The sequence below is a fragment of the Pan troglodytes genome, chromosome X, assembly GCF_028858775.2.
Source record: "Pan troglodytes isolate AG18354 chromosome X, NHGRI_mPanTro3-v2.0_pri, whole genome shotgun sequence".
In the NCBI taxonomy this organism is placed as follows: domain Eukaryota; kingdom Metazoa; phylum Chordata; class Mammalia; order Primates; family Hominidae; genus Pan; species Pan troglodytes.
Window position 1 is genome coordinate 7,169,998 of NC_072421.2, and position 23,771 is coordinate 7,193,768.

Consider the following 23,771-nt stretch of genomic DNA (forward strand, 5'->3'; position numbering starts at 1 on the left):
AACTCATTTGAACCTAATTACCTCTTTAAGGTCCAAGGCCTCATCTCCAAATACAGTCACATTGTGGGGTAGGGCTTCAACATATGAATTTTGGGGAAACACAGTTCAGTCCATAGAAACATCTAAGCTATGCCTAGGGATTCCTGATTCACAGAAACTGTGAGATAGCAAATGTATGTTGTTTTAAGTTGCTACTTTGCAGTAACTTGTTATGCAGCAATTGAAAATCAATGAAACCTGCTTCAAATGAGGTGAAGGTGTTAAGATTGGTGGATATCCCTGTCAATCATTTCTGCCCCAGAGGAGGTTACAAAAGAACCTAGAACATCTCACTGCCCTGTCCCATTGATCTGTATGTCCACCTCTCCAAAAGTCCAGATTTTCTGGGAGAAAGAAATATGCTTAGCAAATCACTAGTGCATGAGTTGTCTAGTGTATTAGGTGCATGCCCAATCCACAGTCAATAATTTTCTCAATTAATATTCTTTAAGATGAATTTTGAAGTGGATGTTTCACAACATGGTAAGCTTCAAATAAGTCACATTGATAAACTGGCACAGCCACTACGGATGACAGTACAGAGGTTCCTCAAAAAGTTAAAAATAGAACTATCTGATGATCCAGCAATCCCACTTTTGCATATATATCAGAGGGAAACAAGATCAGCGTCTCAAAGAGGTATCTGCACCCTCATGTTATTGCCACATTATTCACAATAGCCAAGATATGGAACCAACCTAAGCGTCCACCAATGGATGAATAGATAAAGAAAATGTTTATACATACATATATACATTTATTCATATATATATATATACATGTGTATATATGTGTATATATGTGTATATATGTATATATACACATGTGTATATATGTATATATACACATGTGTATATATATATATACACATGTGTATATATATATACACATGTGTATATATATATACACATGTGTATATATATGTGTGTGTGTATACATATATATATATATATACACACACACATAAATATGAATACTATTTGGCCATTAATCAGAAGTAATTCCTGCCATTTGGGACAATGTGAATGAACCTGGAGGGCATTATGTTAAGCAAATTAAGCCAGACAGAGAAAGACAAATACCATATGATCTCACTTAGATTTGGAATCTAAAGAAGTTGAATTCCCAGAAGCAGAGAGTAGAAAGGTGGTTACGAGGGGCTGGGGAGTGGGGGACACTGGAGAGATGTTGGTCAAAGGGTACAAAGTTTCAGTTATAAATAAGTTCCGGGGATGCAATCTACAGCATGGTGACTATAGTTACCAATACCGTATTGTTTACTTGAAATTTTTTAAGAGAGTGGATCTCAAATATTCACACTATCCCCAAATAATAATAATAATAATAACTATGCACAGTGATAGATAAGTTATTTACCTAGTGCATAGTAAAAGTTTCATAACGTGCTCATTTATCAAAACCTCACACGGTACACAGTAAGTATATTCCGTTTTTACTTGCCAATTATACCTCAATAAAGGTGGGGGAATAAAAGAATTCATATTTCTATTCTATGGCCCTGTGTTCTCTGATTCCCTCAGTGTCTGTTTCTGGAATCCAACCAAAGAGACTTTCCCTTGCCCATCAGAAGAAAAACATGCTGGGGAAAATGTCACAAGAACGAACTGTTTAGGTACAGCTTTGTGTCACACTTTGAGGTACATTATTATTTCATGATATCCTGGGTCAAATTCCTTTTCATTAGTTTAAATTTACTTTCTTTATTTAATTTTATTTTTGAAAGAAAAGATGCAAATAACCCATATGACCTTTAACTACAGTCCTCAGGTAAGTGACAGCAACAACTGAGAGATTTTCTTCAGGCTGATAAATTTAACATGATTTAATGAAAAAAATGAAGAAAAACACAAGTTAGGCCTGCAAAGTTTCTGTGAGAAATCCTCCTTTAGAAATTACGCCAGCTTTTCACGGAAAGCAATTGCAACACAGCAGAAAGCTATCTGCTCATGGAACACATCCCAAGTGAGGTGAAGGTGTTATGATTGATAGACATCCCTGCCAACCATTTCTGTCCTAAAAGAGGTTATAGGAGAGCCCAGAATATCTCTCTTACCTTTGCAATTGACTTCACTCATCTACTTCTCCAAAGGTTTAGATTTGCCCAGAAAAGAATGAAAAGGAAGAAGTCTCGCCAAAGCTGAGGGCTGAAAACCATGTTGGTAATCTCCAAATGTTGTGGTTCTAAAAGAACAGAGGGCAATGGAAAAATACAAAACATTTCAGATATAAAGTTATCTAAAATATACTTACTATAGGACATAAAAGCCCATTATGAGGAGAAATAACTTTATGTGTTATAGGACATAACAGAAGATGTAACAAATGGATAGGTGCGTCATGTTCACTAAAGGGAAGATTCAATATCTTTAAGATGTTTGTCATCCTTAAAGTAAGCTCTATATTCCATGGATATCACCTATCAAATCACAATACAGCATATCCTTAAACTGGACAAGTTGATTCTTATTTCATATGGAATGTAAGTGGCCAAGAATCACTAATAATATATTGAAGAATACTAATAAAGATGGGGAAATCTCCTAGTAAATATCAAGACATTAGAAAGATTGGTGGAACACTGGATAGACTACACTTAGCAGAATAAGGAGACAGGAAATAGAGGAATATATAAAAAGACATTGACAATATGGCAGAAATTTGGTATACAACGGTGGGAAAGGAACAGGCTAGTCAACAAGCAATTGTGTGTAGAAATGGGGGGGAGAGGGTGGCAGATCCCTTCATCGCACTACCAAAAAAAAAAAAGAATTAAAAATCTGGTGGATTAAAAATCTAAATCTGTGCTGGGCATGGTGGCTCACGCCTGTAATCCTAGCACTTTTGGAGGCCAAGGCGGGTGGACCACTTGAGGTCAGCAGTTCAAGACAAGCCTGGCAACATGATGAAACCCCATTTCTACTAAAAATACAAAAAATAGCCAGAGGTGGTGGCACGCGCCTGTAATCCCAGGTACTAAGGAGGCTGAGGCACAAGAATCACTTGAACCCGGGAGGCAGAGGTTACAGTGAGCCAAGATTACACCACTGAACTCCAGCCTGGGCCACAGAGTTAGACTGTCTCAAAAAAAATAAATAAATAAAAATCTAAATTTAAAAGGAAAATGCCCAAACAACTAGAAGAAAGTATATTAAAATATTTTTATGATCTTGGACTGGAGAAAGTTTCCTGAAGATACTAAATGCATAAATTTTAAAGGAGAATGTTGGAGTACCAAACTGCAAGAAAGTCAAAAGTTTCTGTATAAAAGAAGACATTGGAAACTACGCTAAAAGATAAGCCATAGACAAACAGAGGTTTAAAAGGAATCAAACCCTAAATGGATTATTTCCTACTCCCGCAAGAACTCCTGCAAATCAATAAGGAAACAGAAGACTTAGAACAAAGTGATCAAGTAATATAAGAAGGTGATTCAGAGTAAAGGAGATTGAACAACTAAAAATATGAAAATTTGTTCAAACCCTAAAAATTAAGAAAGTATGCCTTTAAACAACATTTGATACCAATTAGAATGGTTAAAAGAATTACAAGATGGGATAGCACCAGGTGTTTTCAAGATGGTGGAAAATGAAATTTTTCACACTCTTGATAATTCTGTAAATCTGTTAAATTATTTTGGAAATACCTAGTAAAGTTGCAAATGTACCTCATTGTGATATTACAAACTAGTAATTTCATACACACAAACAAAAAAAAGCTCATAAATAACCAACAATACACAAAGTATTGTTTGCAGTTAAAATAAAAACCACAATAACCTTAATGTCAGGGCATATGTACAACAGTGAAAAATAAATGAATAGATGTACATATGTGAACCTGGATACATCTCAAAAAGTATACATGACAGCCTGGGCGACACAGTGAGACCTCCGTCTCTCTAAAAACGAACAAAAAACAATAAAAAAAAAAAAAAAATTAGCCAGGCCTGGTGGCACATGCCTGTATTCCCAGTTACTCAGGAGGCAGAGGTTGGAGGATTGTTTGAGCCCAGGAGGTTGAGGTTGCAATAAACTATGACCGTGTCACCGCAGTCCATCCTGGGTGACAGAGAGAGGCTCTGTCAAAAAAAAAAAAAAAAAGAGAAGAAAAAAACAAGTGGCATAAATATATAGTTTGATATTATTTATGCATTTTTGTTAAAAAGAGAAAGCTATACTACAGATTGTTTTTAGAGATGTATGCATATTACATAAAAATGTGATTGGCTCAGGAGACTAAGGCAAGAGGAGAGAAGATCACTTGAGCCGAGGAGTTCGAGTCCATCTTGGGCAACCTAACAAAACCCCACCAAAAAAACAAAACAAAACAAAACAAAACAAAAAAACGCCTGATTGATTTGGAAAGATAGATTCTGCACTACTTGACACTACTTGAGGACAGTGGGTATTTCTAGGGAGGATGAAAAAGGAAAATGTAAGTGTGGCTTCAACTGTATATGTTATATTTTATTTCTGGGGAAAATTGAAGCTTCAGTAAATACGGCAAAAATGTTAGTATTTGTTAAACATGAGTGTTGGATTTATGAATGTTCCCCATATTACTCAAAAAGATTTTTTTTAATTTAAGAAGCTCAGTTGATTGGGTTCAGCAAAATATGTCGATGGCAGATTTAATTCAAAATTGGAAAGAAATCTGTTACTGTTTTATTCCAAGATTAGCCTTATTTTATCTTGCATTTTAATCTTTTCCCCTTACATTTTATTTCCGTTAAACGGCACTGCCTAAAATATAACAATTCCAAATAAAAGCAACCTCACGTATAATGTAATTTAATGTGCAATAATGTCAAAAGTCACATCCCATGGCAGAGATGGAAAAAAGCACAATTTCAGAATTTCTTACAAAAACATGTTGCCTGAGTTACAATATCTCAAACAATAAAGTGAATAAATTCAAACCCTGAAAGGTCAAGGAATAATAAAACCATCTCATTATGCATTTACTAAAATGAGCAAACTTATACTTCATAAAACTTATGAATTGCTGCTGTTTGCAACTGTATGCTGTACAGTTTTCATTTCTCTTTTCTATTCTTCATGACATTTTCATGATATTTGGAAAGAAAAATACAAAAACATGAATTAGAAACCACTCATTCTCTCTCCAAAAAAAAAAAAAAAAAAAAAGGAAGGAGGAAAGGGTGGGGGAACCAACAAAAGTAGGAAAATCCTGCTAGCATATGTTCGTTGCAAGGTTAAGTGAAATTTGTGATTTCAGGACTTATCTTAAATGAGCTCCATTTGATCTCCCAGTTTTTATATTTTAATAATTTGTGCATTAAGCAGTGTTCTAAATTAAAGTAAGAACTGCTCTTGTATGCAGGATTGTTTAACCAGATGGCTTTTTGATCTCACTCGGTTAAATCTTGGAGAAATATTTGTAAGAGTGAGGGTTCCCACCCCCCATCCACCATGAGCTGCGGAGAAACTGCAGCTTATCAATATGGGTTGAAGGAGTTAGAAGACCTTTTCACAAGTCTCTTCTAATCAACCCAACCCTGCAGTCTGGCAGCATGGAGCACTCTTAATACCAGGTACTTGAAAGAAAAAGAAGGAGTTCTTTTTAAATAAACAAACTGGCAATGGAACAAGAGGCAACTGCTAACCGTCCTTTCCCCTAATTTTCATCACATGCCCATGGTCTGTAAATGCTTCCTCTTGGGTCGAGCACGGTTGGTCCCCAATGACATGGCCATGGATGGTGATAGAACTGGCACAGGTGTGTTTCCTCCCCAAGGATGCCACCAGGGGAGGGCAGAGAGAATGGAACTGATTCTCAGAATATCATCCCTACAGGATGGATGAGGAATTCCCAAGGTTATGATAAAGTGGAGGCATATATTGTCTTGTCTTGTATATATTAGTGGATACAAGTGCAGTTATGTTGCATGGGTACATTGTATAGTGGTGAAGTCTGGGCTTTTAGTGTATCCATCACCTGAGAAATGTACATTATACCCATTACATAATTTCTCATCCTTCACCCCCTTCTCACTTTCCTATCCTTCCCAGTCTCTAATATCTATTATTTCACACTCTATGTCCAGCTGTACACATTATTTAGCTCCCTCTTATAAATGAGAATATGTGGGATTTGACTTCTTGTTTCTGAGTTATTTCTCTTAAGACCATGGTGTATATATACCACATTTTCTTTCTCTGATCATCCACTGATGGACTCTTAGGTTGATTCCATATCTTTGTTATTGTGAATAGTGCATTGTTCAAAAGAAGACATAAAAATGGCCAAACAAGCACATGAAAAAATGCTCAGCATCGCTAATCATCAGAGACTTGCAAATTAAAACAATGATGAGATATTATCTTACTCCTGCAAGAATGGCCATTATTAAAAATCCAAAAAGATTACAAATGTTGGTGAGGATGCAGAGAAAAGGGAACTCTTATACACTGTTAATGGGAATGTAAGTTAGTACAACTTCTATGGAAAACAGTATGGAGAGTTCCCAAAGAACTAAAAATAGAATGATCATTCGATCCAACAATCCCACTACTGGGCATCTACCCAAAGGAAAAGAAATCATTGTATCAAAAAGACACCTGCACCTGTATGAAGGTATTTTATAATCCTCCCTGGAGCTCGTGAACACACAAAGCAAGCAGGAACGTGTCCTCTTTTCCTCCCTTCTCAAATCTCTCACCTTTCAGAGGATGGTTTATCTCTCATTGCCTTACTTCTCCTACTTTAGAGAAGTAGCAGGTTTGAACATCAGTGGCCCTTCTTCTTGATCATGCTGAAGGTGACACATTATAACAACACTTAGGAATTAAAATGGGTATGGCCATGTGTCCCAACATGGCCTCTGGTACATATGTTAACAGTATACATTCTACTGTGGTTACTAAAGGCTGGGAAGCATAGAGAGCAGGGGAGACTAGGGAGAGGTTGGTTAATGGATATGAACTTACTACTAAATAGGAGGAATAAGTTTCTGTGTGCTGTAGCATTGTAGGGTGAACCATGATTATCAATAATTTAGGGTGTATTTTCAGAAAACTAGAAGAGAGGATTTTTAATGTTCCCAACACAAAGAAATGATAAACGTTTGAGGTGATAGATATGCTAATTAACCTGATTTGATCATGACACATTGTGTACATGTATCAAAATATTCCTCTGCACCCTATAAATATGTACAATTGTTACCTGTCAAGTAAAAATAAAAGGAAAACATATATATTCTAAAGCAAATCCTGGTATGATTTAACATTTTCTTCTTCTCAAGTTGAGATGGTCATAAAGCACACAGTTATAGAAATGTCACACACATCTAAAACCAGCCAAGGGAGATTTTTTTAATGTGTAAGGACACTGAAAACATATTACTCAGGAAGCCTTCCTGGAAATACATAAACACTTGGAGATGTGCTCCAATAAAATGAGAGCCCAGTCAATTGAAGTCGATTCATTTCATCAATTAAATTATATTAAATAAGAGACCAATCAATTAAAATCAATTTCAATTTTTTTACAATTTACTATGAAAGGCAGTAAGGCATGAGAGGAGAAGTGCTAAATAAAGGGTCTCTTTAAAGTCTAAATAATTCCAAGAAACACCATTACAAAATGGAATGTAAATGCTATATTCTTGAAAGAACTTACACCAGTGTGATAAATTACGATTATGTAGTTTTTTAAAGGTATATATATTTGAAAATTTTTTCTTGGGAAAGAAGAAGAAATAATGCTAACACACAGGTAAAATTTAATGGATGACAAAATGAAAAAATCATAAAACTGATAAACAGATTCAGGTATAAATCTGTGACCCCCTCTTAAAAATGTTCAAGAGGAAAAAAAGATAAAAATAGAGATGGAGAGAAAGAGAGATTGCTAAAGTAGAGAACAATAGAATTGATAAATGGGCTATAATTATATAGATAAGGATGACATGACAGAATCTTAGAAGTACTTAATAGAACACTATCCTATTAAGTTTTAAAATCTGTATAAAATCCATGCTTAAAATATAAATTTATAAATTAAGAAAATTTAGACTAACTAAAAAGACCAATTACCATGGAAGAAATCTAACATGTTGTTAAGGATCTTGACTTCAAAGAAGGCAAATTTCCCCTTCGAAGAATTTTGGAGAATTTATTCCTCAGCACTTTTTACTACTGGGTGTGCACTCCTGTCTTGTTGGATCCAGGTGGCTTAATGAGTCGACCAATCATATTTGAGAAGGAGGAACATGGTCAGAGGTGGAGAAGAAATAATTTTAAAACCAGCTGTCTTAGTCAGATGGCCAACCTATTTTTATATCCCTGTGGCCAGTGGGTGTGGCTGTCATCCCAGCATGCACACCAGCTGTAGAATTATGGGGGGCTACCTGCTTCCCAGAGCTAGGCACCCTCAGAGAGGTGGTGCAACAGCACAGGTGGCACAGGATGACACAGGTGGTCTTCAGCTGAACAAACAGATTGAAGCTATCGATGTCACTGTGAAACCTGAGACTGAATGCCTGCAAATCAAAGAAAATGACTGAGCCAAGTCTCAATCAGGAGGTTGAGGTTTATTAGGAGGTTTATTTATTAGGAGGTTTATTTGCTGTATTAGTCCATTTTCATGCTGCTAATAAAGACATACCTGAGACTGGGGAATTTATAAAGAAAAAGAGGTTTAATGGACTCACAGTTCCACGTGGCTGGGGAGGCCTCACAATCATGGCAGAAGGCAAAAGGCATGTGTTACATGGTGGCAGACAAGAGAGAATGAGAACCAAGGAAAAGGGGTTTCCCCTTATAAAACCATCAGCTCTCATGAGACTTATTCACTACCACAAGAACAACATGGAGGAAACCGCCCCCCATGATTCAATTATCTCCCACCAGGTGGCTCAAGTCTGTAGTTCCAGCACTTTGGGAGGCCGAGGCAGGAGGATCACTTGAGGCCAGGTGTTTGAGTCCAGCCTCGGCAACATAGAGAAACATAACACACACACACATACACGCACACACACACATACGCACACTCTTAGACATTAGAACTGCACAATCCTAACATAGGAAGCAATCACATCATGTTTATGCTTATTTACAGCAACATGCTTATGCTTATTTACTTTATATTATTGGACAATTTTCCCGAAACTGTTCTAAGCCCTTTATGATGTTAATACTATCCCCATTTTGCAGATGAGAAAACCAGGGCACAAAGGGATTATGTGACTCGCCCAAAGTCACGTAGGCAGTGAGATACAGGCTTAAACTTTTAATTCTGGAATACTTTTATGTTCACAAAATATTGAAAAGGCTATTAAAGAGAGCTCTTGGTTACCCCACATCCCTTTCCCTCTGTTAGCATCTTGGACTGCCATGGCACATTTGTTGCAACGAAGTCACCCATTACTTTTAGTAAACTCCAGACATTATTCCAATGTCCTTAGATTTTCCCTGATGTCCCTTTTGTATTCCAGGATCGCACCCAGGACACCATGCTGCAGTGAGTCATCAAGTCTCCTTGGACTCCTCTGGCTGTGACAGTTTCTCAGAATTTCCTTGCTTTTTATGACCATGATGGTTCTGAGAAGAACTGCTTAGGTATTTTTTAGAATGCTCTGCAATTTGGGCTTGTCCAGCACCTTTCTCATGATTAGACTAAGGTTAGGTGTTTGAGGGAGAAAGACCACAGAGGCAAAGTGCCGTGTTCCTCACATCACATTAAGGGTACGACTCTCAACTCGACTTATGTGAAAGGAAAATATCTTGGGCCCTTAAAATGACTAAGCTAAAGGGAAAAGTCCAGCTGGGAACCACTTAGACCAAAGCTGCCTCCCATTCTATTCAAAGTCACCCCTCTGCTCACTGAGATAAATGCATATCTGATTGCCTCCTTTGGAGAGGCTCATCAGAAACTCAATAGAATGCAGCCATTTGTCTCTTATCTACCCATGACCTGGGAGCCCTGTCCCCACTTTGAGTTGTCCCGTCTTTCCGGACCAAACCAATGTTCATCTTACATACGTTGATTGATGTCTCATGTCTCCCTAAAATGTATAAAACCAAGCTGTGCTCTGACCACCTTGGGCACATGTTGTCAGGACCTCCTGAGGCTGTGTCACGGGCACGTGTCCTCAACATTGACAAAATAAACTTTCTAAATTAACTCAGACCTGTCTCAAATATCCGGGGTTCACATTTTTGTAACCATGGAGGGATTCTGAGTTGTGGGATATGATGAGGTTTCTCTTCAAATAGCCTGATCAATCCTTTATTCTTTAATTCATAGTACCCCCCCACACATACACACACACTCCTTTTCCCTTTTTCTCTTTTTTCCTTTCTGCCTTTGTTACATGCCCGGACACGCCACAGTACCAGGCTTATCAGTACCAGCTCACATTCCTTTCCTTATTTGGAAGCAAGACTAGCTCTCTAGCTCATTGCAGACAGCCCTTCCCCTTTTACCCTCTCTCTCTTACGTGCCCACCTTATCTAAAGAAAGTTCAAATGTTTAGCCAACCCAGATTAGTTCAAATTGTGCCACCCGACCCCAGCCAATGGGAAAAGGATACCGGGGCAGGACTTGCATCAGGAATAAAGGCTTTCATGCCCCTTAGTTCAGGTGTGCTCTCGCGGTGACTGGCCAAGGAGAAGCACCCTCTGCGCAGAAGTAAAATTGCTTTGCTAAGACTCCTTTGTTTCAGTGTTCAATTTCCTTAGGGTTTTGAGTGTTATTCCCAACATGAGTGGAGGTGCCCCTGACCTTTGACAAATCTCCTATTGGTGCTTGGTAAAAGTTTGAGGTAACTTTACGGCTCAAACCAATAGGAAAATTTGGTGAGGTCTGGAAGCACCCACTCCAGAGAATCCCTGACCTCCCACTGATGATGCTGACATGATCGCCTGGCTGAGGCCATGACTGTCAGGTTTATCCACTGTAAAATGACTTCTTCCTCTCCTTTGCACATTGTACTCCTTGGAAATAAGTCTCGAAGCACAGCCTACACTCAAGGGAGGAGTGGAGCATGGATTTTCACACAAGATGTGTGTTCTTAGCCATTACACAATCACAAAACTGGGAATCACTAAATGATGGGAAAAACAAATTGAGTTCCAATCCTGTCTTCCCATCCTCTTTTAGTTGGTTTTGTGTGCTTCTGAGAAGCACACTCCCTCATGGGAAACCTTTGGTCTAGGAGCGAGACCCACAAGTCAATAGAACAAAGGTTGCAGTATGAGGTTATGAATAGAAATAGCAAAGAATATCACTGCTGGGTGTTCAGAGAAGGTCTGGCTGAGGGGGTGACCTTTCTGCTGAATCTTGTTGAATAAGTAAGAGTTATCCAATATAAAGGTAAATTATTGCCAACTAAGAAACCACCCATGCTAAGAGCTGAAGACTTGAGACCTAAGTTCACTATTCTTGGAGCCCACAGTGCTAGAAGTGAGGCACCAAGTGACAGACCTGAAAAGAAACTCACAAAGCACATCACAAAGAACTGTGAAGTTCAAGACTCAAGACTTGAACAGAAACATCTGGCAGCTAGTGGGATTTGAGAGCTGACGTTGGATCTTTAATTTCCAATAGAGAACATCAATATATCAGGGTACCAACTCACTTGGTTTCTAAAGCCATGGCTTACTCAACTGTAGAACATCTATAGTCCAAACCCTTGCCAAGGGATGTAGTCTTTTTATTTTTATTTTATTTTATTTTTTTTAGACACAGGGTCTCACACTGTTGCCCAGGCCAGAGTGCAGTGGTGCTATCATATTTCACTGCAGCCTTGAACTTCCTGGGCTCAAGCTATCCTCCTGTCTCAGCCCCCTGAGTAGTTGAGAATGCAGGTGTGTGCCACCATACCCAGCTAATTTCTTTTAACTTTTTGTAGAGACAAGGTCTTGCTATGTTGCCCCGGCTGATCTTGACCTACTGGCCTCAAACAATCCTCTCACCACAGCCTCCCAAAGCACTGGGATTACAGTCATGAGCCACTGCATCCAGCCCAGGGGATACAGTCTTAAGCTACGAGCTGTCTGAGTCTTAACAAAATCTCAGTGGACTAAAAACTGCTGAAAAACCAACTAAAATAATGGGATACCCATTGTCACTCATCCCATTAGCAAAGATTAACACATTTCAAATACCCTTGAAAATATGGTTCTTGGCTGTTCCTGTTCAACATTCAAAATGTATATGCCCTTTCAAATAACAATGTGATTTTCATACTATAACCTGCAAAATAAGCTACAGCTACACTCAACCAAATGTACAAACAGGTTCATATAATTATATTTCACAGCGTTTTTGTTTCTAGTAGCAGAAGCTGGAAACGAAGTTAATGTCCACCAAAGGAAAGAAGAAAAGAAGGAGGGAAGGAAGGAAGGAAGGGAGGGAGGGAGGGAAAAGGGAAGGAGGGAAGGGACGGCGGAAGGAAGGAAGGAAGGAAGGACATTAAAACCTCCGGTACTTCATACTGAGTTCCTGTACATTTCAGTGTGATGATAATTTAAAATGCCAATAGATAATGTTAAATGCAGGAGAAGTTACAATATAACGACTGTAGACAGGTCCCGTTTGTACTCCATCATATTTCATATATAAATACATATATGCAAAGCCCAGAACACTTATGAAGAGATACACAACTAATTGTCAAAAGTTATTTCTGGAGAGCAGGATGGGAATAGTTTGATCCCTTTATATTCTTTTATTTAAAAATCACTTTCTCAACAGTTCAGTTTATGATAGTAATTTTTGGGGGAAATTGTAGGAGGCTGTTCCAGGCATCTCTCCTCCCCAGTATTTTGCATCATTAGATGAAAGGCACCTTTCAGAATGCTGTCAGCTTAAAAATTATTATTCTGGGCTCCCAAAGATAGATTTGCCCTCTCTGCTTTGCATTTTCGTGTCCTGGGGTTGGCTCACTGAGGAGGCCTCATGTGTCTGTAGGTTTAGAACTGTTTTCCTTTATCAACCACAGGAAAACCACTGTTTTCCCTGACAAACTTGTGTGGGCTTATATGTGCATACTCTCATACACACACACACACATTCTTTATTAAAATGTAAAATCTCACTAAAAGCTTTTGAACAAAGTAAAAACTCATTAATTTATATTTTCTTTTTAGCTTAAATTAGAGGCACACGTGAGGTAAGTGAAAGAAAGAGAGAGAAAGAGGGAGGGAGGTAGGGAGGGAGAGAGGGAGGGAGGGAGGAAGGAGAAGAGAAGGGAAGGAGGGAGGGAGGGAGGAAGAGAGGAAGGAGGGGAGGAAGGAAGGAAAAGAAAAGGAGAGGAGAGAAATCAGTGAGGGAGTAACTGTAAATAAGATGGTTGAGACTATAACTGGATAAATGAATTAATAAAGTTGTATGTAATTTGAGGTCTCTGATAAATTTCTTCCACTTAATTTTCATATATTTTTTATGAAACCAGTCTAACCACTGAGTACCATTTTTCTTTCCTGCACTGTAGGTTAATTTTAAAGATACATTAGTGGTCCACAGCCAGGAAAGGATGCTAATGTCAGCGGCCTGCATGGACCATAAATAAACATTTCAAAGGAGCAATGGTGCATTCAGGAACGGTCTCTCAAATTGCATGCCCAAAGGTGGCATGTGGAGCCAACACCAGGTAAAAGACTGCAGGGTGATGAGAAGGGGCATGGATTGAGCCACTGGGCCTGTGCTGACTCCAGCCTTTGCATGGAGCTCATCCACTTACGCTTGAAGCCTTGTCTTCTACAGGGAAAAGGGACAGGAATGCTGGGTATGGGGAGTGGACACCAGGTGACAGGATTAAGTAAGGCTTTTAAGGGAGATGGCATGGGGGAAAGGAGCAAGACTTGAGGCAGAGGAGGGAGCCAGCCAGTCTGCTCGGGAGAGGCACGCTTCTGTCCCGGTGAAGACCAGACCAGAGCAGCCAATCCAGGGGGATCTGACTCCTTCCAGGAATGGGAAGGAGGAGCTAGGGGCATCGGCAGGAGGAAATAAAGTCACAGGGGTGAAGTAGAGGTGGAGGAGGCCTGATGGGGGCGGCGCCTCAGAACCTCATGGGGACTCTGGCCTTGACTCTAGAGAAATGGTAGCCACTGCAGCGTTTTGAGTCAAGGGCTGACATCATCAGATGAACAGAGTTTCCCAGTCAAAGGCTCCCTTCGGCTGCTGTGCTGAGGATATTTGGTTTGGGGGAGGGTTCTGCAGGAATCCGGAGAGAGATGGTCCATAGCGGCTCAGACCAGAAGGGTGAAGGAAAGGTTTGGCTGCGGATCTGATTGGAACACACTGAGATTTAGAAAGGTGAGAGATTGGGCCAAATTCATGATGAGAAGCGGGATCCACAGTTTAAACTCGGAGCTGCCCTAAAGCAAAGCCTTTTTTTTTTTTTTTTTTTGAGATGGAATCTCGCTCTGTTGCCCAGGCTGGAGTGCAGTGACAGGATCTTGGCTCACTGCAGCCTCCACCTCCCGGATTCAAGTGATTCTCCTGCCTCAGCCTCTGCAGTAGCTGGAATTACAGGTGCCTGCCACCATGCCCAGCTAATTTTCATATTTTTACTAGAGACAGGGTTTCACCATATTGGTCAGTCTGGTCTCGAACTCCTGACCTCAAATGATCCGCCCACCTTGGCCTCCCAAAGTGTTGGGATTACAGGCATGAGCCACCACGCCTGGCCAAGCAAAGATCGTTTCTGGGACAGCTGTTTCCGCCTTGACAGGGATCCAGACTGCTTCCACCTTTGCAAAGCTCAACAAAAAAATCTCATTTCAAGAATGTTGCCTTGTTGAGTAGTGGAGGGAAGAAAACAGGGAAGTGTCATCCAAAGGGTATGAAGTTTCAGCTAGACAGGAGGAATAAGTTTTTAAGATCTCTTATGCAGCAAGGTGACTATAGTTAATAAAAATTTATTGCATATTTCAAAATAGGTAAGAGATTAAATTTCAAACGTCTTATCACCAAAAATGGTAAGTAAATGAGATGATGGATATGTTAATAGTTTAATCATTCTACAATGCATACATATAGCAAAACATCACATTGTGCCTCATAAACGTATACAATTATGATTTGTCTATTAAAAATATTATTAGGCCTGGTGGGCTGGCTCACGCCTGTAATCCCAGTGCTTTGGGAGGCCGAGGAGGAAGGATCGCTTGAGCCCAGGAGTTGAAGATGAGTCTGGGCAATGTAGCAAGACCCTATTTCTACAAAATGAAAAAAATTAGTGGTGTGCGCCTGTAGTCCCAGCTACTCAGCAGGCTGAGGTGGGAGGATTGCTTGAGCCTAGGATTTTGAAGCTGCAGTGAGCCATGGTCACACCCTGCTACACAGTGAGACCATCCTGGGCTACACAGTGAGACCCTGTCTCTAATAATAATAATAATTAAACAAAAATTAAAGAATGTTGCCTTAGATTTTGCAGCAGTGGAGTGCTAGCAAAGGCCATGTGCTTGGGGGCTTCTCTTGGATTTATGAGAATCAGGTGCACAGACAAATTACGTATAGGAGGCCTGATGCTTGCGGTTTATCAATACAAAGCTGGAATATGCATTGCAAGCAATTTACAAATGGATGAATCATATTAATACAGAATGCCTGCTGGATCCGACTGGTTACATAGTAGTCAAGTGCTCCCAACCACAATCTGTTCTACATCAAAATAATTCATTTAACCTCTTGCTTATCAATGACTTTGCTATGTGAGCCAGTGATATTCAGGAAGCTGGTGCATATCATGAACTTTTCCTGTACTCCTCACAACACTTCATGGTTCTCAGAGGCCCAGTTTTACTCAGGGCAGGCTGGTTTCTTTTTAACCAAGTTAAGATTGCATTCTGTTAAAGAGATAAAAATATGTTTTCATGGTTCAGGTAGTGTTGGGCTGAGACCATCTACACTTGGGACACAGATCTGTCCACACTGCCCTCTTCTCCAGATGTTTTCAGTGACCAACCACCTCGGACACTGCAAAGTGAAGGAAAACGTTTTGCCTCAACATAAAAAAAAATGTTATGAGGTCATTAAAAATGCTGAGGAAAGCAGAAAAGATAAAACCTCCATAGAAACAAAATATACTTATTTTTGCATACCTTTCTCCCTTTGTGTATTTACTTATTTTACATAAGTATCACATAGAAATAAATTCAGACATAGAAGCTACAATGTTTCACATAATGATCTACCCACTTAAGTGAAGAAATAAAATATTACTAACAACTGCAGTCTCCTGTGTATACTTTTGCAACCAACCTTCACTCCCCTCCACCTTGTAGTAATTCATCCCTCTCTTGAATTAATCTTTTAATCTGTTCCGTGCACTGCTTTATACTTTTACAATAGTGTTGTTCACACTCCATTTACACACTTGATGTGTACAGCTTGCCAAATAGGGAGGCCAAATAGGGAGGATTGCTTGAGCTTAGGAATTTGAGACCAGCCTCGGCAACATAGTAGGACCTCATCTCTACTAAAAATTTAAAAAAAAAAAATTAGTTGGGCAGGGTGGCATGCACCTGTTTTCCCAGATACTCAGGGGGTTGAGGTGGGAGAATGACTTGAGCCTGGGAGACTGAGGCTGCAGTAAGCCATGATCATGCCACTGCACTGAAGCAACTGATCAAGACTTTGTCTCACAAAAAAAAAAAGAAGCAAGAAAAGGAAAAAAAATCTACTCCATTAAGGTATTTCTAAACCAATAACAACACACTTCATTTGTAAATGTTCATTCCTTCATTCAAGAAAAAAAAACATTGAAAACTTTATTGAGCTTCTAGTGTATTCTAGATGAGAAATATAGTGAAAGAATAAGAAAAAATTTAAACTCGTATCCTCAGTGAATTTTGTATTATACTGAGGGAAGATACAATGAACAATCAATATGAAAAATAAATAAGTGGTCTAGTAGACTGAATAATGCCCTCCTATCCCCAAAGATATCAGGTCCTAATACCTGGAACCAGGAAAGGTTACTTTATATGAAACAGGCTCTTTCATACTTTATATGAAAAATGCAATTATGGATTTTGAGGTAATGGAATTATCCAGGTGGGCCCTAATATAATCATGTGTATCCTTACAAGAAGAAAGCAGATATTATTGCACATATAGCCAAAGAAAATAAATCACTCTACCATAAAGACATATGCACACATATGTTCATTGCAGCACAGTTCACAATAGCAAAGACATGGAATCAACCTAAATATCCATCACTGGTAGACTGGATAAAGAAAGCATGGTTCATATGCACCCTGGAATACTATGCGTCCATAAAAAAGGATGAGATCATGTCCATTGCACCAAAATGGATGGAGCTGGAGGCCATGATCCTAAGTGAAGTAACACAGGAACAGAAAACCAATAACTGTACATTCTCAGTTGTAAGTGGAGCTAAACATTGAGGACAGATAGACACAAAAAAAGGAGAAATAGACACTGGGGCCTACCTGAGGGTGGACAGTGGGAGGAGGGTGAAGATTCAAAAACCACTTATCAGGTACTATGCTGATTACTTGCATGATGAAATAATCTGTATACAAAACACCTGAAACTGGCAATTTTCCTAAACATACCTGCACGTGTAACCCTGAACCTAAAATAACAGTTTTTTTAAAAAAGAGGAGGCAGAGAGACATTTGCCACACACAGAGGACGAGACAATGTAGAGAAAGAAAGATCTGTGTGCTGTGCTGATCTTCAAGATGGGATTCAGGCTAAAGGAAGATTTAGATTCAAGCAAAGGAAGGCCAGCTACCACCAAAAGCTGCACGAGATAAGGAAGGATCCTCCCCTAGAGCCTTCGGAGGCAGCTCATCTGTTCTTGATTTCAGACTCTGGCCTCCAGACCTATGAAGAAATACATTTCTGTTGGTTTTAAACCATGCAGTTTGTGCTGATTTGCTAAAGCAGCCCGAGAAAGCAAATACAGTTGGCAAGAAATATTATGAAGAACATTAGAGGGGAGTAGCTAGTGCTTGGGGTAGGGAGTTGCAATTTAGATAAAGTGGTGAGAGAAGACTGCTCTGGGAAGGCAACGTTTGAGCGAAGACCTCAAGAAGGGAGGGGAGGGGATTGTTTCTAGAACCTGGTAATAACTCTGGGAGAGCTTTGCAGTGAGAGTGAGCAGCAGGTATTAGGACCCTGAGGGAGGAGCATTCCTGGAATGCCCTAGGCACCCAGAGTGACCGTGGATGAGGGAGGGAGGGAGGGAGAGTAGTAGGAGGTGGGGCCACAGAAGTGATGGCGGGGACCCATCTTTGCATGTCACTGCAAGGTTCTCAAATTTTAGGATGCAGGAGAAGGGTATCGTAGGATATTGAGAAGTATCCCTGGTCTCTGCCCAAAAATGCCAGCAGCGCCACCCACCCCATTTCCTGTTTCCAGGTTGGGAGGTTGGCACAACTTTGTCTCCTATTTTAAAAGGATTACTCCATCAACTGGGTTTAGAATAACCTTGAGGGCTTTGTGCTGTCGATGCAAGCACTGAAGCAAAAAATACAAATAGTATTACTATTATCCTGAAAGACCCAATGGTAGCAATTTCTAGAAGGTCATGATGAGATTAATGAGAAGAGGTCATATTCTGGATATGTTTTTAAAGTTCAACAGGCAGGACTTAATGAACTGGATATGAAAAAAAAGGAGTAGATGAAGATGCCATCATGGCACCCTAGAAAACCTTGGACAATGCTAGCAGATGCAGGTGCAGGCAGTGCTTGATGCAACTCTTGGTTTCTCATATCCCAGGGGGTGTGGTTGGTCCCCCAGTCCACATCATCTAATTTAGTCCATGTACAAGAGTTCTTAGACACTCAGAAACACACACAGTTTCTAGAACTGAGGACAATTCTACAGTTTACAAAACCATCATGGATGATGGGCAACAATGTAATGGAATCTGTTGGTGCCATGCGTGTCGATTTCTGAGAAGTGTTGTGAAGCTTTATTGGAACTCTGGTCATTATTGTCTTCTTTTCTAGATGAGTAGTTCCCAACTCTGTCTGCACCTTAGAACCACCTGGGGAGGTTTAAAGAATCCTGTACCCCAGCTGAATCCCACACCAATGACTTCTAAGTCTCCAAGCATGGAATCCAGGCATATGTATTTTTGGAAGTTACCCTTAGATTTTTTCCTAAATGTTTTGAGCAACTGTCCATTTTCTCTTCATCTTTATCCCATAAACTAGTGATACTCTACAGGGATTATTCTTTCCCTAGGGATATTTGGCCATGTCTGGAGACATTTTGGGTTGCAATAACCCAGTTAGCATCTGTTGGGTAGAGACCAGGGATGTTACTCAGTACCCGACAATGCACAGCACAGCCCCTACCACAGAGAATGACTTCACCCTCAAATGTCAAAGTTGAGAAAACCTACCCCAAACCCTCAAATGTCAAAGTTGAGAATGAGAAAACCTGCCTCAAACCCAGGGAATTTGATTACTGCATTGATGGGTTCATTAATCATTGCCAGACATTTTTAAATGCCTTTCCTCTTTTTTTCGGTGCTTTTGAATTTAATTGACAAATTGAAGGTCGCATGGGAAGACAGCAAAGAAATAGAGGAAGAGAGAGATAGAGTACAAACACCTGCATTGAGTCACCATTTCCTGCAGCCCTGAGTGCCTCTAGTAGCTAGTGAGGGGGACAATTAGCAGTTTTTGAGAGTGATGAGAACAACTATTTGCATGTTCTTTTCCTTCCTGAATTGTGTTTGTGAGAGCCAAGTTAATCATCTGATAGAGCCACATTCACATGCCAGGTGTTGCGGTTGAACACCAATGTCTGTTTCTTCAAGGTTTCGAAAATGGTTCACGGAAGGGCCTGCTTTTTGCTGAAATCGTGCACATGGATGATAGGAACACTTCCACTCTCAACAGTCACATGGCATCCCTTAGGAAGCTGCAGCGACCTAGAAGCCATCAAGGACAATTTCCTGAAAGGGGTTTGCTTTTCTGAGTAACCGCTTCCTGAGCTTGCTTCTCTGTTTGTGGAACCTTATTTTTCAGACTGGCTCAAATAGGTTATCAATTCGGAGTAACATTGCTCCTCTCCAGGGACATTTGGCCATGTCTGAGGACATTTTTGGTTGTCGCAACTGGAAATGGCAGAGTGTGTGTGTCGGGGGTGCTGCTAGCATTTGTTGGGCAGAGGCCAGAGATGCCACTTAACATCCTACAAAGTATAGGACTGCCCTCCACAATAATGGTCCAGCCCCTGATGTCAATAGTGTCAAGGCTGAGAAGCCCTAGAAAGAGAACAGTAGGATAAAGAAAAAATGAATGAACTTACAAATAATTTCCACTATGTGATTTAGATAGAGGCACAAATATTCCCTCTCTTCTCCAAATATTTCCTCCTTCATCTGTTGATCTTCAAGGGAGTTTTACTGTAAAACTTTGAGCTTGTCTTCATGTTCCAAGAGGGATGGAACCTGAGCTAAAATTTAATACCTGGCTATTTTTGGAGTAGTATTTTAGTTTCTAGAACCTGGGAATAGGCAGTGCTCAACTGATGCTCTTCTCATTTATTTATTAGCCTACTAAGATTTTGTGAACGGTTACAGTAAAAACAATGGTCAAATTTTATGTATCGCAGAATGTCTCTGTCATGTTTGATCATAGACACCTTTAGCAGGGTAATTTTTACTATTCCCTATTCCTTTAGGGTGATCAACTCATCCTGGTTTGCCCAATACTGTCACAATTTCAGGAGTGAAAGTCCTATATCCTGGCAACTTTCCGTATTGTGGGGTGGGTGGTCACCCTGCATTCCATGGAATTGGTTTTCCAAGTAATAATTTTTGTGAAATGCAGCACTGGTGTTTGTTATTTTATTTTATTTATCTGATATTTTATTTGGTATTTGGTATTTTCCCAAAGGATAACTTGGTAATTAGCATTCTCCCATTGGGAAAATAATTGATCAAAAATCTGTTGTCATGGAATAGACACTTCTTTGTACACATGGTTGGACCTTTAACTAGGGAGACAAAATATTATATTTTTAACAATTAAGGATACCTATTTTATAGAGTTGTTTCTGAATTATTACAGCTTTTTCACTTCAATATTAAATTTATTTTTATCAGATTTTATAAAGCTCAAGGACCATTAGAGATGTCCCTAAGAGTAAGGTTTTTGCGAATTTAAAGAATCTGTTTTTGCATGCCTGTCAGTATTGTAATCACTTTTTCCTTTTCCAACATAAGATCATACATTAAATTTAAATAATAGCCTTATTAATAATTGGAACCCACTGCAGAGATCCCTGAGAAGGCCCAGAGGCCACATGTTGAGCCCAAGTGAGTGCATTCATTGAAATGTCATGTCAGTAATACCAAGAGGGCTGATAATGATACACCCTCTCGTGCTCCTCATCCCACACTTTCACGACATCTTATCAACGAGTTCTAATACAATAAACTTACATGCACTTGATAGAATAATTGCCATTTTAATTTAAAAACTTGGCAGAGGCCAGGTGCGGTGGCTCACGCCTGTAATCCCAGCAGTTTGGGAGGCCGAGGTGGGCAGATCACCTGACGTCAGGAGTTCGAGACCAACCTGGCCAACATGGTGAAACCCCATCTCTACTAATAATACAAAAACTACCCGGGCGTGGTGGGGCACACCTGTAATCTCAGTTACTCTGGAGGCTGAGGCAGCAGAATTGCTTGAACCTGGGAGGTAGATGTTGCAGTGAGCCAAGATCGCGCCACTGCACTCTAGCCTGGGCGACAGAGTGAGACTCCATCTCCAAAAAAAAAAAAAAAAAAAACTCGGCAGAGACTGAAATTGTTTGTACCTCCAAGTCTTAGTTTTCCTCTGCAGCTCTAAGCCAGTGGAAAATTGACAAATTCCAACACAGTTTTTGAGAATTATCTATGTGACTTCAAACGTGTTAGTTTACATTCCCAAAATGGATTCACACATGCATACATATGGCAACTGTTGCATATGTAAATGAATGTATCTATAGGAAGTCAATAGGAATTCAATATATCTTTGTATGTGAATTTAATCGAAACTGATGTGTCTGTATATGCATATATGCATATATACACACATTTATACATATAGACATACATAGGCACACATGAATATACACAGATAAGATAGATATAGATATATAGAGGGATATATAGAGATAGATGGTGGATGAATAGATAGGTAAAAACAGATATAGACATATGTAGAGAGATACATAGGTATACATAGGTAGGTAGGTAGATAGGGAGGGAGGGAGGTAGATAGGTATAGGTAGGTAGATAAGTTGATTGACTGATTTCATGATACATCCTGGAAAGTTACATACAAGTAAATTCCTAATATCAACTCATTTTTATGCCATTTTTTCTCCTCAAAGTAGAATACTACATGCTTGTATAAAGATTTCTCTCTTTTTAATCCTTCCTTCCTTCCTTCCTTCCTTCCTTCCTTCCTTCCTTCCTTCCTTCCTTTCTTTCTTTCTTTCTTTCTTTCTTTCTTTCTTTCTTTCTTTCTTTCTTTGATGGAGTCTCACTCTGTCGCCCACGCTGGAGTGCAGTGGTGCAATCTCGGTTCACTGTAACCTCCATCTCCCAGGTTCAAGCTACTCTCATGCCTCAGCCTCCCGAGTAGCTGGGATTACAGGCACATGGCACCACACCTGGCTAATTTTGCTACTTTTGTAGAGACAGGGTTTCACCATATTGGCCAGGCTGCTCTTGAACTCCTGACCTCAAGTGATCTGCCCGCCTCAGACTCTCAAAGTGCTGGGATTACAGATGTGAGCCACCACGCCCGGCCTTCCCTCTTTTTTAATGTGTATAGTTGGAGGATTCTGGATAAATAACAGGGAAATGATATAACTGGATTTACTGAATTAACTCTCAAAACCCTTTTCTGGATTCAGACATTGAGTGGGTTGATTTAGGCCAAGGTCCCCAAATCACTGCCCACAGGCCAAATCTGGCCCACTGCCTGTTTTTATGAATACAGTTTTATTGGAACAGTCACATTAATTTATTCAGGTATTGTCTGTGGCTGCTTTTGCTGTATAATGGCAGAGTTGCCTATTTATGGCAGAGACTGTGTGGTTCACAAAGCCAAAACATTTACTATCTGGCCCTTTGTAAAAAAATCTTTGGGCTGAGTGTGGTGGCTCATACCTGTAATCCCATCACTTTGGGAAGCCAAAGAGGGAGGCTCACTTGAGCCTAGGAGTTCTAGACCAGCCTGGGCAAGATATTTTTTAGAGACACTCTCTACAAAAATAAAAATTAGCCGGGCAGTTGTGGTGGAGCACATGCCTGTAGTCCCAGCTACTCAGGAGGCTGAGGTGGGAGGATCGTGTAAGACCAGGCATTCAAGGCTGCAGTGAACCATGCTTATGCTACTGCACTCCAGCCTGAGCGACAGAGCAAGACCCTGTCTCAAAACAAACAAACAAACAAAAAACCAAAAACAAACACAAAAAAATTCTGCTTATCCTTAAGTCAGATTAAAGAGAACCAGGTACAGTTATTTTTAAGAACACATGGTTTGAGAAAGTGAAATACATAGCTTCCGCTCAGGTTACAAAGTCACATATATTCAAATATAGTGTTTTCAAAAATTAGGAAAATAAAAAGCCCCCTTTTAAAATGCTGGACTTCTTTGTTTGGAAAAATGGGAACCATTCTGTGTTGACCTTGCCCTATTCTCCTTCAAGATGCTTTCAGTAGGGGAAACTGGATGAAGAAT

The 23,771-nt window shown here is 39.8% G+C and overlaps 1 protein-coding gene across 1 annotated transcript in view; it reads right to left on the reverse strand.

The window, feature by feature from the left end:
• LOC465476 (uncharacterized) overlaps nt 1-23,771 on the reverse strand; it is a 323,593-nt gene that overhangs the window by 13,472 nt on the left and 286,350 nt on the right. Inside the window, exon 7 of the mRNA XM_063803878.1 lies at nt 2,114-2,241. The gene's annotated coding sequence lies outside the window, so the exon portion shown is untranslated. The remainder of the gene's footprint in view (nt 1-2,113; nt 2,242-23,771) is intronic.